The 15,498-nt window shown below is 33.2% G+C and overlaps 1 protein-coding gene across 2 annotated transcripts in view; it reads right to left on the reverse strand.

Annotated features, from left to right (window-relative positions):
* LOC113511525 (uncharacterized) overlaps positions 1 to 15,498 on the reverse strand; it is a 371,241-nt gene that overhangs the window by 205,334 nt on the left and 150,409 nt on the right. The window lies entirely within an intron of this gene.

A 15,498-nucleotide genomic window follows, 5' to 3' on the forward strand; every position in this document is an offset into this window, starting at 1 on the left:
CTATCATGGTTAATTCCTGATGAATTCATTATGATGGGCTAGCTGGCCTGTTTTTATTCTCATCTATCACCCTTCACTGGTACTCCGCTAGCGTATGCCGTTAGCGCAGGCGGGGTTACCATACCATTTTCACTCATCAAAAAAAAAGAAACTATTATTATACATACTATGTATAAATGTGTCGTATTTCTATAAAAAGAGTCACTAGTTTGTTTCCGCAATAGTCCTCTGTAATCGCACTGAAGTGAATCGAAACACAATAAGTTACCGAATTCCTGATATTGAATGGGAGAAATGAAAAAATTCTTTCCACAGCTATTCCTCGCACCCTAGAAGACCGCAAATATTTGCCGTTCGGTAAACAATGGCTGCCTTTTATGTACCTAATAGTCGACGATTATTTTCTGAACTGAAATAAAGAAATTAATGAGGTGTATAAGTGTGTAAGTTACTATAATACTTCAATAATAAAGTAATATTAAGAGCAATGACAGTTTAGTTGGATTATATTTGATAATTTAAATTCAATATTGGTTAAAATGATTATCATTCACTTTATGCTTCGAAATGCATGTAGTCTTTGTCTGATATACCACGTTAGAAGTCTTCGGGTATGATAGATCTAGGACAGGATCGTCGTGTGTACAGAAAGCGGTCTACAAACAAGAAAAGTTCTAAATTCAAATATTTATGATGCCATGTATGTATTTCTTCATACCTTTTTAAAGTCTAACGGAAATATTTTGAAATTATTATTGAATGAATAAATGAATGAGTATACTTTATTTGCATTATACAATATAAGAAATAAGCAAGACAATTTCCAAACACAACGATACAATTGTATAAGTACAGTAAGGCGGTTTTATTGCTGAGAGCAATCTTTTCAAGACAACCTTAGGGTAATGGACTAATTTATACAAGTAGTTATGATAGTACTGTAAGTATATTAAAAAAAGTATCTTTTGCAAAATTAAAAAGATATAAAAATTGTGATTAGTTTTAAAATATTTTATTCAGTGGAATAAAATAAATCACAACAAAATACAAGAATGCCCAGTGCTAATGTAAATTAAAAAAAGGTACGGTTGAAAAAAAAAAGAGTTTCACCAAGAATTTCATTTCACTAATGCAAATAGAAACATTTTTACCCAAAATTAGGAAAGAAATGCATAATCTGGCAACACTGATGAAATGTACACAGCAAAATATATTCAATACTTATAATAGAGATAGAGAGGGAAAAATTTTATTACGAAAAAAGCTTAAGGAGGGATTGAAACAAGTGAAAATCAGCATTAAAGGGATTACGTATTCAGAAAGGAAATATTATTTTTATACTTGCATAGTAGATGTTTCGTTTTTTGTTTTTGTTTCTGCCGTTGTGCTTTTAATTAACTCTTTAATGAAAGAGCTACTCGGAATAAGAATTACTTTTTTGTAATGTTGGGCGTACGTTATAGAGACTGGAGGGATTGCGGTGAAAAGGGAATGCCTAACCGTAGGGGAATTCACCTCAAATTAAATATCTCTGATACAGCGCATTCATTAAACCGGATTATTTCATTTATCACTCGTCTTTTCCTACGGCTGCCTTTGCACGTATAGCGCAAAAATCAACCAAGATTACATGAACAAATTAAATATATAATTTTTACTGAGATATTGGTTTAAAATCAACTCAACCTACCTAACTATAAGGATGTGGTTATTACTTTTCATTACGTGGATCGTTACATAATTTGTCACGATGAAAAATGTTATAATTACTAAACTCACGATTAAATAGATGGACGGATTCTAAAGAAATTTGGTAATATGCCGTTAACTGTCCGCTGATAAACATATATATATATATATATATATATATATATATATACACACAAGTATATATATATCCTGGGTTAATATATAGTATACTCTATCCCAAATCTCACACACTTTTAGTACACTTTTATACAATAAACTTTTTTTTCATTATTTAAATAATAATGAACAACCAAAAAAATGTGACAATTAATTGCGTGCTTGAAATTCTTACTGTACTTACTAAGAATCCCGACATTGCAATCTCTTAGATATTCTTATTTATTTATTGTAAACATTAAAAATAAATTCAGGGAGGCATTTTAAAAATTCCTAGTATTCTACTGTTATTCTCATTAATTTATAAACGATTTTTATATTAAATATTTTATACGTATAATTTTTCTTCGAAAGAAAGTCATATTTTTCTTTGTAGAGAACAACATATTTTATATTGGGTACGGACTTTGTGATGTCGAATAAACATAACATGTTATTCATAACCTTTTTATTGGACATTCTAAAGGGATATTGTCAATTTGTTAGTTTTTTTTTTCATAGTTATTCGTTTGCATATATAGAGTAGAAAAGAAGCTGACAGCCTATCTGTCGAAAAGCATTAATCGTCACCTATAGATATGAACAGCACCATTGATATAGTTAAATACACGGATCATGGGATGCTGTCCCCGCCTGCACTATTAATACATGCTAGAGGGGTACTAATGAAGGATAATAGGTGACGATAACTCAGTTGGCCCATCGTGACAAATTAATCAGACATTAACGACGATGGTTTTCAAAGAGAATTACTTGCACATCAACCTGACAGAGTATACCACGACTAACAGGATCAGTAATTACCGTGGCTAACAATCCCTTCATCACAAGTACTAAGATGTTATGCCTCCTTATTCATAGCCTTTAATTTACAACAACCCACTCTATATACGGAAACATTTGTTTTATATTCCTTAACTATGCGTGGAGAACTATTGTTGGCTATCTGTTTCTCATAATAATTTACATTAAATATTTACTGTTACTGTAGGAAAAGCTGTTGGTCTTCCAAATACATAAATAAATAAACACAACCGCGTAAGTGCATCTGATATAGGGCAAAAAGAAATGGGACTGATGTATACATAGAGAAGACTTTTGTACAAATTTTGTCTCTGATAAAAGAACCCAAAATCACGATTGGTAAATTTAATTAGTAAATTTAAGCGTCCTCTTTTACAACATATTTATTAATTTATTCATTCATTCGGTCTTATTCAATTATTTATTTATTTATACTTTATTATACATATAGAAATAGACAGATAGTAATTGTACAAACACGGCTTCACTCTACAAGAGCTTTCTTTCAATAAACCCAAATCATAGATAGATAGATACTCTTTATTGTTTCCTTCAAAAGATTACAATAGTAAACTTATTATAAATATAAATAATTACATACTGTACGATTCCATATTAATGTCATCGATCTTTTGCCTGCCACTTTCATAATATCATTTAATTAGGAAAAGAGTTAACGAGAAAATAAATCTTCTCAATATTAATAAATAATCTAATACTATGTCAAAACTTTTGTTAAATATTGCAGTTAATAAATCTAAACAAGTTGGGGAAACTTATTTGACAGTTAATTTGTATCCCCTGAGTATCACCGTACGAAACCTTAGATATAAATTGTAAGATTTATTTATTTTAATCCAATTCTAACAATTCAAATATAAACCTTACTTAGACGAACAATTTTATGGTATGAGACTTACAAGTATTTAGGTAAGGGTCTTTATTTAGTCTAGTCAGGCATTCTCTATTAGTCTCAAATAAAGTATAGACTTCTGTAAATACATACATGTTATACAAAGACATTGTCCAAACCTTAAGGAGAAAGGATTTTTAGTAATGAAGCCTAGCAAATCCTATTTTTTTCTTATAGTGCTTCTCTAGCTAACATAGGTTAGCTATCAGCTCACGGAATCTGTCCTTTTGCGAGATGGAATAATTCGACTGCTTACGCAATGTTCATCTACTTCCGGGTAATGTGGAACCAAGACTTCATTTTGCGACTGACTCTTCTCTTTCCAATAATGAAATTGCGAAAAAGAGAGAGGAAATATACCGTGTCAGGTCGTCCTCTTTGCAATTCCTCTAGAAGTTATCGTGCTTAATTCTGGGTTAACTGATCTGCCTTGTCATCATCACCTATCATCACTGTTGCTCCACCAGCTTATATCATTAACGCAGGCGCGGTTAGCATTTCATTATCGCCCATTAAAAAAAATCAAGGTCTATACAAAAAATCGAAAGATAAAAAAAGCATTTAACCGCTACACAACTAGATGAATTAAAAATGGTAAAAAAGAAATTGATAGACTCACGTGATGAAAAGCGGTAATCATCACCCATAGACAAAACAACACTATGGAAATTATAAAATATGAATATACGGGATCAGATTGGCAAAAACTGAAACAGTGAATTCAGACCAATCTGAACTTAAAACCAGTGGAAATTCTTTCCGGAATTTTTTTTTCAATGTTTTTTTTTTCTTTTTAATCATGTAATCTATGATATTATGTCATAACATAAAGAAATAATAATATTTTATAGTTAAACAATATAAAATACAAAAAAAACAGCAATGTAATACACGTATTAAATTCCTACCACGATGCGCGAAATCAGCCGTGTAAGGTCATTACCCCAAGTGTACAAAAACTACCTACAAAGAAGCGTTACTGATCACGCGTTGTAGATATCTTGCATCGTGTCAATCGTATAATTTCAAATACATTGCGCGGTGATAAAACTAAGAATCGTTATTTATACGGCTGTGGTATATTTCTGGTGGGAAAATAATCTGTCATCTGATTCAGACCACTCATTTGATTCAGCTGTTTTCGTTTTGGCCAACCTGTCCCATCCACCCTGTATATATCGTGACACCCACGATACTCACTATACATTGCCATTTCTATGAGCATCAAATAAAGGAACTTGTTAAAACGTATATTTCCTTACAATTTTTTTCACACTTGAAAATATTTCGCATTGTCATTAAAATAAAAGTACGAAAATAGAATGTAAAATCAGCTGAATCCCGACAATTTTCAAGAGACTCTGTTCCTTTGTCGATGCTCTGAGGGAAATAAAGCTAACAAGAAATTTTGACGTAGAGTCCCCATCTTTCTTGAACATTAAGCAACTTCAGAAAAAGAAAACTTCATTATTACCGAGTTGTGCAGGGCTGACAATTGTTCTGAGAACAAAGAGGTATCTAATGCTGTGAAAGTGCATTAATAGTACCAAGGAAAGTTGAAATGTTTTTTTAATAGGTAAAAATGGAATAGTATGTCCACCTGCGCTATCGGCATACACTGGCGGAACACCGGTGAGTGATGATAGGTAAGGATGAAGCAGGTCATATTGGCCCCTCGTGACGAATTTAGCAATGATTGACCTCAGTGGAGACCGACTATTTGATTGCTAGCAATAGGGATAGCCCCATTAAATAAGTATATAATATATAATTATAAATAAGTATGTTTGTTTGTTACCTCTTGGCACTTTAATGGCTCAACTCAAATGACTCATGAATTTTAATAATTAATTATTTAATTTATTCACGTATTATTTGGAATAGTGAACATATTGAAAAACAGGACAGGCTATTATTCACTCCCATTCTATTATTAAATTAATATATACCGGCCACGTGAACAAATTCGTAAGTAAAAGATTAAAAATTAATTAATTAATTCAGATATCTTTTATCTTTTCTATGTCTTCCATTCTAAATAGTACATGTATATGTACTATTTGGGATGGAAGACATATAGAAAAGATAAAAGGACTGACTATTAATATATACCAGCCACGTGGAAAAATTCGTAAGTAAAAGATTAATAATTAATTAATTAATTCAGATATCTTTTATCTTTTCTATGTCTTCCATTCTAAATAGTACATGTATATGTACTATTTGGGATGGAAGACATATAGAAAAGATAAAAGGACTGACTATTAATATATACCAGCCACGTGGAAAAATTCGTAAGTAAAAGATTATTAATTAATTAATTAATTCAGATATCTTTTATCTTTTCTATGTCTTCCATCCTAAATAGTACATGTATATGTACTATTTGGGATGGAAGACATATAGAAAAGATAAAAGGACTGACTATTAATATATACCAGCCACGTGGAAAAATTCGTAAGTAAAAGATTATTAATTAATTAATTAATTCAGATATCTTTTATCTTTTCTATGTCTTCCATTCTAAATAGTACATGTATATGTACTATTTGGGATGGAAGACATATAGAAAAGATAAAAGGACTGACTATTAATATATACCAGCCACGTGGAAAAATTCGTAGTTAAAAGCTTATAAATAATAATAAAATGTTTTAATAACTTTGTAAATATGAATAAAATATGAAGTTGTTACACGTAATTTTACATTCCGAATGTACTTTTCATGGGAAACGGATTGTTATTTCCCATACCGTTTTTCATATGACATTACGAATTCTCCATCAGTGGTGGAGGTGGAGGCGTGCCATTGTAACATTAATGTCTTGACGGGGAAAAGATATGACGTCAGCTGTTTCTTTCTGGGTTTTGCCCGCTCCGTATCTCTTGTTCTCGTTCCCATGGGAGTACTGTGAAATCTCTTCTGTATTATATTTTCTGAATATCATTTGGTTAGTAATCTTCTATACTTATAATAAATCTGTAGAGAGGTCAATTCTGTACATTAAATATATTTTCAAAATAACTATCAGGGGGTGATTAGTGATCGATACTGATGCCAAAAATGCAATCAGTAAAATTTTTGTCTATCTGTCTGTATGTTTTTTATAGAAACAAAAACTACTTGACAGATTTTAACGAAACTTGGTAGAATTATTCTTCATATTCCTAGGCAGATTATAGTATACTTTCATCACGCTAAGATCAATAGGAGCAGAGCAGTGAAGGGAAATGTTGGGAAAACGGGAGAAGTTATTCCATTTTTAAGCTTCCGTCGCGTGTGCAGCCTTAATGGCCATTTTTTAAAATGTAAAAATGTCCACCCGTGCGAAGCCGGGACAGGCCGCTAGTATTGTATAAAGTGGAAATTACATCCAGCAGCTTCAATCAATTATCTACATAGTTACCTATATTAGCTAGATGATATTGTTAAATCGTCTTATATTTGAAAAATGCAACAGTTAAGTTTCTAGCATGTTCTTCTCAACTGATATTGCATTTCGAATGGGCGGTAGTATTAAAAATGCTTATAATTAAGTCTATTTGAATTAAAAAATATTCTTATACTATAATTCCTGTAATTATATTTTATTACATTAAATAATTTAGTAATTATTATTAACGATTACTAAAGCTTACGCTCGCGTCACATTCGCTCAAAATCAAGGGTCCTGAGTGTTCAAAAAACTAGTCGAGTTTTCGTGACCAAATTAAAAGTAAAGTTAAACTGGTAGGTATTAAAATAAAATATGTACTTACGAAACTTTTAACAATAAAATTATATTAACTAATCTACAAAATGTTTTATTGGAAATAAATAAATATGCAGAAAACTACTGGGCTAGATAAGTTCTATTATCCTAAACACTCACATATATAAGAAAGATTTTAAAAAACGTCTAAAAGAGACAAACGTATTGGCTTAGTTATATAAATCCCTTACAGGATTCTATGTAACATCAAATTGAATTTCACTCAAACGAACACAAAAGCTAGTTCTTTGGAAAAATTAAAGCCATTTGAACACCTTTTTATATTAAATCAAATTACCTCAAAATGTTCTTTCAGATTATTATGCTTCTTGTTAACATTGAAAAACATTGAAAAGATGTTTATTATTCAATAAAAAAAATTAATTTGATATGAAACAAAACCATATTTTGGATTCATATATTTTCAAACGACTTCAAAAAAAAATTATTTCATAACTCCGTCAGTTATAAACCGATTTGGATAATTCTTTTTACTTACAGATTGGTTCCATAGTAATTTTATCAAAATTGAAAACTAACTGGTTTCCCCATGGGGAAGAAAGGTTCTTGAGTGTGGACCGCGTACGGGTAAACACAGTGTAGGACGATCCCCCTACTAGATGGAGTGATGACCTGAAATGCATTGCAGGTAGTCAGTGCATGCAAGTGGCTCAGGACCGCTCTTTATGCAGTCTATGAAGGGGAGCTTATGTCCAGCAGTGGACTGATAATGGCTGAAATGATGATGATGATGTCTAGGAATGAACGAATGAAAGAGTTTTATGAGTTAATAAATGAAGGAATTTTTATGAATGACTGAATAAATAAAAAATTTGGACTAGTTTTGCCACAGTTGTAAAACACAATCTTATATCAACTTATATGAATTAGGACAATAAAATAAGAAAAAAAGAAGAGGACAGACAGTTTTTAAATAAAATTCAAAATCGTATACATTTTTTTTGTAGTATCAACATCTTTATTTGCATTCATGATAAGCAAATATACTAAATTGCATAAGGTCCATTTCATCTAAAAGCCCAGTGAAACCTCTTACGAATGTTTAAATATGAAAAGCCCTTTTCAGGAGGGCGTTAAGTGACTTTGACCGCTTTTGACTGGCTTTGACTGCTTGTTAGAGTATGAATAGGCGTGAACGTAACGAAGTAACGTTGACGTACTCCTTATTGAGATAGGACGGTTGTTTGAATTTGAACTTATTAGAATTTTTTATCACTGCAATTGGAGGAAATGGGATTCAACAAAAGATTTTGGAAGCTGTTAAAAGAGACGGGCTGTGGAGGAAGAGAATAAAATATAGTCGTAATAAAATAACAAGTAATTCGCAGAGTCCAATCAAATTTATTTTGATAGATTTCTTTATGCAAAAAATTACTACTTATCATGACGGTGATATGAAACAAAGTACTAAGTAGTAACCATGATTTATATTTTTTTTTATACAACTTAGAATGGCAAACAAACCAAAATAAAATGGCCCACCTGATGGAAAGTGGTAACCGTCGCCTATAGACATGAGCAGTACCATGGACATAAGAGACATAAGAGACATATACTGTTTCGCCCACGATACCCCCCATGCGTTGCCATTTTAGAGAACTCAGGTGTTATTTCTCTGTACCCAGTAAATTCACGCCATATCCCACCCTTCAAACCGAAACACAGCCATGCAAACACAACTGCTTCACGGTTGATACACGAGGTACCCAAGCAAACGACTGAATTTGCATGCTTTATGAGTTTAGCAAGATATGTACACTGTTAAACATAATTAAAACATCCTTGTATACCATGTTTTACACAAATAAATATTTATTATTATTAGAAAAGTTATCTATTCGTCTGTTTGGTTCGACATCACGTGATAACTACTGCACCATATTGGATGAGAATTTCATTGTTGTATTCCTGAAGGTATAACTTAAAAACTGATAAGTATAGGTTTTACCTTGATACGCCATTCACAAGTGATCTATTTTATTGGTTTATCTACATCTAAAATCCACACGTACAAAGAAGCAAGTAAAATTATTGCAAGCCATAAAGAAATAAATACGAACTCATGAAGGTCTAAAGGTCATAACCACTTCAGTAAGGAATAGCACCTTAGAGATCTAACTCGGGTGATCTAGTGAGAGTCTTGAATTATTACTATGCTGGGCAGAAGCAAATATATTATATCCGCACTCCACTAGTCAGCAATATAATTGTAGATAAAACTAATATTGCTTTTAATTCACTTTTTAAACCAGCTTTTTACCCACTACATCGTACGTGTGAATTTCAGAAGTAGGAAAACCAATGAGTTACTTTTAAATGACACCAGAGGGAGACTTTATACAAAAGTCGATTGCTTGGGTACCGCTGTCCCATTTGGCATTCTATTGTCTCTGCCTATCCTAATGGGAGACAAGCGTGACTGATATATGTCTATGTATGTATGTATTAATAATTTTGATAGCCTTTTAAAATTAATAATACACCAATGAAGGACGAGCTGCAATATTGACGCATCAGATTAAAAAAAATGTTTGAATTTAGAACACTCAATCGATTGGGAAAAGAATTATTTAATTTAATTAAAGTTCAAATTTGTAGAAATTGTCGTGCAAAATACATTCAAAAAACGTATAAACGTATTGAGAATCATTTTCGAATTCTTTTTTCGTCGACGTCGAAGGTCGATATATCGAGGAAAAGTATATTAAACAATAATAATGACGATAGATAATTTTAAAGGAAGCATTCTTTTATTTTTAAAAATAATAAGAGCTGCGTTCATAGATTTTTTTAAGGAGCTTAACAATACTTTCGCTGGAAATCGTACCACCTTTCATTTTTATTGTATCTGTCAATAGGATGATTTTAAAGAAGGAATTCTTCGAAATGAATATTTTATCTCACATTTAAGAAGAGTTGTAAAATATTAATTTTTTTTACATAATAAGTATTAAATATCTATATAGGTACAAAATAAATTCAAGAGATGTACCTTGTTATGTTTACTTTTAAAATTAAAACTATATATATTTTTATACCAGAGGGAGACTTTGTACAAAAGTTGATTGCTTGGGTACCTCTGTCCCGTTCGTGTTTTAACCGTGAAGCAGTTGTGATTGCATGACTGTGTTTCGGTTTGAAGGGTGGGATATAGCGTGAATTTACAGGGTACAGAGGAATAACACCTGAGTCCTCGGGAATGGCAACACATGGGGGTATCATGGACGAAACAGTATACTCTGTTATGTCCATGGTACTGCTCATGTCTATAGGCGACAGTTACCACTTTCCATCAGGTGGGCCGTCAGCTTGTTTGCCATTCTAAGTTGAATAAAAAAAAAACTTAAATTGTGTACTTTCAAATACAGTTACAAAAAAAATGTTTTAGCTACAAATATTTAACAACATCATTTCATTTCTTATTCTCAAATAGACTGTTTAGTACCTACATTTCAAATATAGTTATAAAGGAATTTGCTTGAGAAACGAAAAAACAAGGATCTATTCCATCACCGTCAAATAAGTTCTATATAAAATGTCTAAAAGACACATAGCTACTGAATATAACACATAGATACAACTAAATACATACTATCGAGTACAAGCTTTTATGACGAATTATTTATTTGTACAGTGTATAAAGTGAAAACATTCCTCTCTGTTAGAAAGTGAATCTGAAAATTGCTGCACAGAAAAAAAAATATATTTTACTTAGGTTACGAGTTCGAACCTCGGGAAATTTGTATTAATTTAAATTTCCCACTCCGGTGATGGAAAACTTCGGTAACAAACAGAATTAATACGAGTGACGGTTATGAGATCGCGTACTGCAAAATATGGGCACATCGACAGTTAAGTTCAGAATAACGAGAATATTCAACAGGTAAAATGCATCTGACTACAGAATAGTTAAGGATTATAATAATGAAATTATTAATTATTTTTATTTAAATAATTAAAGTATGGGGTTCTTCAAAGAGGGTCGATAACGCGCACGTAACACCCTTGATGTCGCATGTGTCCATAGACTACATCGACTAACCATCATCAGTCGAGCTATATGCTTGTTTGCTTTTCATACATATCTGTCACGCCTGTCTTCCATTAAGGTAGGCAGAAACAATGGAACGCCAAATGCTTGTTTGAAATCTTTATTATTAAAAAAAATATAAATATAAAATCTAGACTCAACATTATTTTGAAAATTCAAACCTCCTAATGACATAAAAAAGAGACAAACATCAATCCGAAAATGGTCGATTTATTTACAAATACGCACACCTAAAAAACATAACCCTACTTCACCAGTTGCGTAAAAGTAACTTCTATTTATACTACTTAGGAGTCCTGTAAATCACCACTCAGTCCTCACTCAGTGCCCGAGCTGCGAATGTTTACGTCTAAGTACCTTTTATTTACTTTTTTATACTGAAATTATATAAATTGCCTCTCGCGCTGCGCGTCGTGTGCTTGTGCCGTCGCGTCCCGGGGGAAATAAGTCGCTAACCGCATACTGCTACTGTATAATTTTTATACACATTAATAATAATGCTGACTTTATATATAAAATGTATAAAGTTTAGTTTAAAACACGTTAATTAATTTTATTTTATTTTATTTTAATGTATTTATTTCAGATAATTTAAGTACAATTTTTGTTAGTAGGTGTATTTAAAAACTATGTAAATAATTACTAATAATAATTTAGTCCTCTCGGGAAGCATTTTTACGAGAGGACTATGTAATTTATTTCCAAATAAGTTCAGAATACTGTCGCCACTCCCGCGTATTCTATGTAAGAACGAAGCTGTCTTTTTACACCAGACTGCTTCAAAACTACTAATAATAAACATTTTTTTTTTGTACCACGCTAATTACACAGTAACACTGCGCGACCAGCGCATCATTATTATTAATCATTATTATTTAGGCTTAGGTTTTTATTAAGTTAGGTTTCCCGTGTAATCCTGGCATAGAATAGGCCACCCCTTCCTTTCCTGTAGGTGTCGCAGGAGGCGACTAAGAGAGGACGAGGGCTAGGCCGCAGCGACCCTCTTAAAACATCTCCAAAGCCTAACTGCGGTTGCCAATCCGCAAAACTCCCTTTATGGGGAAGGCTTATGTTCAGCAGTGGATAGTTAAAACCTAGCATGATGATGATGATTATTATTTACAAATCAATTTAAAGATTTGCCATTACAGTTTTAAAATAAAATATTACAATCATTTACAAATAGTAAACTCGAATAGATCTGTACCTACAATTTGTAGGCATTGCTCAGTAGATATAAGAAGTAAGCATCCCTTTGACTTTCCTAAACCATTTACTTAGCGATACGACTACTACTTTAGCAAATTACTAAAAATTGGATGGACATACCTGCCTATCCAGTTCTTAGGCACATGGGATACCATAATAAGATTCTTGTTTGCAAACCGAGTCGCCGAAAGCAGATATTTGTCTCTTGAGATAGCTAACGTAAAAGGTTTCTGAAAAAATATTTTCTGGTGGATAAAAAATACAAACTTCTGCGCTGACTATGACGATTGGGAAAACTAGCTATATCCCGCGGCATCTGCTGCGTGAATCTGTTTATACAGTATCCTACGTGTTAAATTAGGATACATCCTCCCCGTATCTATACCAAATTTCATTAAAATCCGTTCAGTAGATTTTAAAATTTCGTAAAAGAGCAACAACCAGAGGGAGTCTTTGTACAAAAGTCGATTGCTTGGTACCTCTGTCCCATCCGTGTTTCAACCGTAAAGCAGTTGTGTCTGCATGACTGTGTTTCGGTTTGAAGGGTGGGATATGGCGTGAATTTACAGGGTACAGAGGAATAACACCTGAGTCCTCAGGAATGGCAACGCATGGGGGGTATCATGGGCGAAACGGTATGTGTGTGTACTGTTATGTTAATGGTACTGCTCATGTCTATAGGCGATGGTTACCACTTTCCATCAGACGTCAGTATTTCCGAACGATTTACGATAAGTCACTTACCATCAAGTGAGCCGCGTGCTCGTTTGCCCCCTGTGATATATAAAAAAACATCCTATTTTCATTTATTTAAAAAAAATAGTCACCATTCTGTTACTTTTCATTTATTAAATCCACACGTATCAAAGTAATTACTAATATTCCACACCAGAGAACAAAGGTCGCATGTCTCTTGTTTTAGTATCTAATAACATTACTCAACACATATGTATACAGTTGTATTCTGTCAGAATGATTACCCTTCTATTACTTCTTACCCTTCTAATTGAAGCTACAAACACGACCATGCGCACATTTCTGCTTCATGGCAGAAACTAATAACCATTGTAGCGACTACTTTAATAAACGACGTAATGATACCCCGTGTTGACCGCATAATTGTCAGGTTCAGGAATGTTAAAAGGTCACGTTACCCAAACGAGGAAATAATAATTTATATACAGCCATCACGATGCTCCTAAACTTTTACGTCTTACTTTACCGTCCCCAGTTGGGTTTAATTTTATATTATTTTATTGACTTGAACAATATTTTCGGCCGACTCCTAAAAAAAGAACAGTAATGTGTGTATTTTTTTAATGGATGATAACGTAATGATAATTCTGCCTGCGTTACCGATATACACTAGTGTATCACCAGAGAGGAATGGCCGTATGTTTCCGGCATACAATGGACTACCCCTTCCTTTCCCGTAGGTATCGTAAGAGACGACTAACGGAATTTATTGGTTAAAGAATGAGCAGCAGCGTCCCTCTTAAAATATCCCCATAGCCTAACTGCGGTTGCCGCATGCCAAGCGTGACAATTACTATCTCTTTACCCAAAGGTTGTCTGAAAGAGTTGGCTTAGCGATAAGACCGCCTTTTGTATCATTTGTCGTTACAATTAAATGTATTTACTCTTTTATAAATGGTACAATAAAGTGTAAAATAAAATAGAAATGAGTCAATCTATCAGATTTACTAAAGTGTTCGTGGAATGATTAATAAGTTATTAACGTTTCGCGTTTGGTAATTATGTAGCTCACTATGTTTTCTTTAGACATCCATTTTTATTCTAGCATATAAGCGTCCATAGAGGGTTTTTTTTTTTTTTTTTTACAACACAGGGGGCAAACGAGCATGCGGCTCACCTGATGGTAAGTGACTACCGCCGCCCATGGTCACCCACAACACCTACGGCATTGCAGGTGTGCTGCCGGCCTTTTAAAAAGGAATATGCTCTTTTCTTGAAGGTTATGTTGTCGTATCGGTTCGGAAATACTGCTGCTGGAAGTTGATTCCAAAGAGTGGTTGTGCGTGGAAGAAAGTGCCTTGAAAAACGCACAGTGGAGGACCGCCACTCGTCCAGATGGTTGGGATGAAATTTTAGTTTATGGCGGGTTGTACGATGGTGAAAATCTGCAGCAGGTATCAATCCGAACAATTCTTCGGAGCACTCCCCATGATAAATTCGGTAGAAGATGCACAGAGATGCAACATCTCTACGCAGTTTCAGTGGGTCGAGCCGGACAGTAAGACGCCGATCGTCAACAATTCGAGCTGCCCGACTTTGAATGCGGTCTAACGGAAGGAGTTGGTACTGTGGCGCTCCTGCCCACAGGTGAGAACAGTATTCCATGTGTGGCCTCATTGTGGTTGATGTCAGGCAGGTGGCCGGTCGTAAACCTAAAACCAAATCTTTTTGTAATATGGATAAAATCATACTACGCCGACCCCAAATGATTGGGATAAGGGTAGGAAGATGATGATAAGCGTCCATAGTCATGAAAGTATGCAAAAATGATTTGACTATCAATTTTTCAATCGACTTTATAAAGCCCCATATATATTTTATTTTATATACTGATTCCTTCTTTACCTATTCCAATAATGAAGTACTGCGTTCATGATTCACTGTTCATCCCAAAGGTTGACTGGTAGAGAATGCTACTAGCCTTAAGTCTGCCTTTTGTACTTTATTTTATTTTAATCAATTAAATAAGTTATTTAAATAAATATTAATTTCTTTTATAATCTACAACTTAATCACGATTAAAAATTCCATTTATTCTGAAATAAGATCTAAAATTATCGCTTTGTACCATTTACAGTTTTGTAGCAACAGTTCAGTTTAAAACGCAAAACAATAAGTCATGTGAT

Source organism: Galleria mellonella, unplaced genomic scaffold, assembly GCF_026898425.1.
Source record: "Galleria mellonella isolate WM207_F2 unplaced genomic scaffold, CSIRO_AGI_GalMel_v1 utg116, whole genome shotgun sequence".
Lineage (NCBI taxonomy): Eukaryota > Metazoa > Arthropoda > Insecta > Lepidoptera > Pyralidae > Galleria > Galleria mellonella.